This window comes from Diprion similis, chromosome 13 (genome assembly GCF_021155765.1).
Source record: "Diprion similis isolate iyDipSimi1 chromosome 13, iyDipSimi1.1, whole genome shotgun sequence".
NCBI classification, from domain to species: domain Eukaryota; kingdom Metazoa; phylum Arthropoda; class Insecta; order Hymenoptera; family Diprionidae; genus Diprion; species Diprion similis.
Genome location: NC_060117.1, coordinates 2,585,001 through 2,587,500, shown reverse-complemented (window position 1 = coordinate 2,587,500; position 2,500 = coordinate 2,585,001).

Here is a 2,500-nt window from a genome sequence, read left to right as displayed (position 1 = left end):
AGTATTAAAACCCTATTTTAGTACATACTATCAGAACTAGCAAAAAAAAAAAAAAAACGCCAAGAAATATATCGAAACGTTCTCTAAATATACAAAAAATTGATATAAAATAAGCGGTAAGAATAATTATATTACCACTATGACTCAAAGGGTTAAAATCACTGTCTCGTAAGAAGACAAGAAAAAGAAAAATAAAAACAAAAACATAAAAAAAATGAAATATTTTAGACGGTCATTCCCGCAGCTTCTACCTCCGTCTCACTCACTCTCTCTCTCTCTCTCTCTCTCTCTTTGAATCTCGTACACGTGTGAAATATGCATACTTGTGTATTTATAGCGAAAGAGAGACGCTCGATGTTCAAGTCGCGTCCCTCGCGCAAATCTGCATTCGGCGTGTGTGTGTGTGTGTGTGTGTGTGTGTGTGTAATATTAAAATGTAGACGCAGAGAGAGAGAGAGAGACGCACGTATTTTTGAAAGGCGACAGTAAAGATTGGCGACGTTTAACGGCTTTACTCCTCCTCCTCCTCTTGACATAAAGTAAGAACTGTATTGCTTAGATAAGACTAGAAACTCCTCGGCGTCAAGCATCAGCCTTAGCTTTATTCGAACGAATGCACACCCACGTGTGTCTGTTTGTCTCTGTGTGTTAAATAACGTGTAATAAATATAGCCTGAAAAATTACGCTGCACTTACCATTTTCAATATAACATCTGTGTAATATATGTATATATAATATATATATATATATATATATATATATATATATGTATGTATGGGTGTACGATGTTGAGAATTGAGTGCCAATAACGCGGGGTTGTAAATCGCGTCTAATTCAAGAACACGGAAGATTTAGAATTCGGAATTAGGATCACGGTCTTGAATTATATATTAAAAGATTATTTAATGTGAAAAATGATTATTTCCTGAGGTAAAAGAAAAATTGAAGAAATTGAAATAAATAAATTTTATTAGCGATAAAGAATCAAGGAATTCTGTACACCCGAAGAATTTTCAAAATTCTTGTAAAAAATCGTACACGTATAGCGACGAGATGAATTAGTAAAGAAAGAAAAAAGAAAACAGCAACAACAAACAACAACAAAAAAGAAAATTTTGCAAAATCTTTTTTTATCCACATCGGCAACAACGTTGGTGTTTTTTTTTTTTTTTTTCTCGTTGTTGTTTTTACTTTCCCTTTTCTTTCTTCTTTCAATCTCTTATTATTCTCCTTCTTCTTCCCTCTGCTTCCGTTGTACTTATTTTACAAGCGAGCACGTCGCGTTTAATTAACTATTATACTATATTTAACGGTGTTCATATATCGTGTGTATGTCATATTTATATTACAATATACTGCTGCCTGCACCTCGTGTTAACAATGCATCTTACCTGTTTTCATCTCACCTGCGATCGCCGCCCTTTTCTCCTTTGATTCGGTGGTTGATTCGTTTTTTTTTTCTGTTTTTGGTTTTTTTTTTTTTTTTCGTTGCAAGTTTTTTTCAAACAAGTCAGTTTTGGTTCGTAATTTGTTTCTCCCTCTCTCTCTCTCTCTCTCTCTTCCTATCTTCTCTTTATTCTATCGGACTTTATTTTCATTGGTAATTGTATTTTTATTATTTATTTTAATTTTTGTTTTTCTCATCGTTATTCCTAATTCTATCGTGAATTTTAATCGTATTTTATTTATTATCTTATTTATCATTATTTTATATTTCATCAATATTGATGAAATTTATTTTCTTTTCATTCATTTAGCATTCCTTTATTTCATTATTTCCTATCATTTCTTTTTTTATATTTCCTTCATTTCATTACTTTAACACCCTGTGTAAAAGAAATTTTTTTTTTTCCTTTTTTATTGTTCTTAATTTTTCTCCGTATATCTTTACATCGATTTTACTCTTTATAGCTGACTTTATAATCGTTATCAACAACTGTTACCATAATTGTTACTATTGAAGTGTATTATTTCTCATATTTTTTTTTTTTTTTCTTTTTTTTTTTATCACCTATTCGACTAGTTTAATTATTACCAAAAATTTTCTATATTTTTTAATATTACATATTATATATATATATGTATATTACACTTACAAGTCGCGATCGATGAGAGGACGGCGAATACGAATGATGAAAAAAAAATGATGCTGAATTATACTTAGTTTCCGTTTATTTCCTTCACGTTTTCTTTTCTTTTCTTTTCTTTTCTTTTCTCTTCTTTACTTTTACTTTTACTTTTCTTTTCATTTCTTTCGTTCATTTTATTTCTCCCCATATTGTACACATCAATATTTTATAACGCGTATTGTTGTATTGTAGATGCTCGAATATATTTATATATACATATATTGTTTGTTTGTTTGTTTGTTTGTTTGTTTTTTTTCTTCTCATAAATGAAAATGGAAATAGATGGGAAAAGAAATATATATATATATATATATGTATACATATGTATATGTGTGTGTGTGTGTGCATGTATACATAAGTAATATTGTAT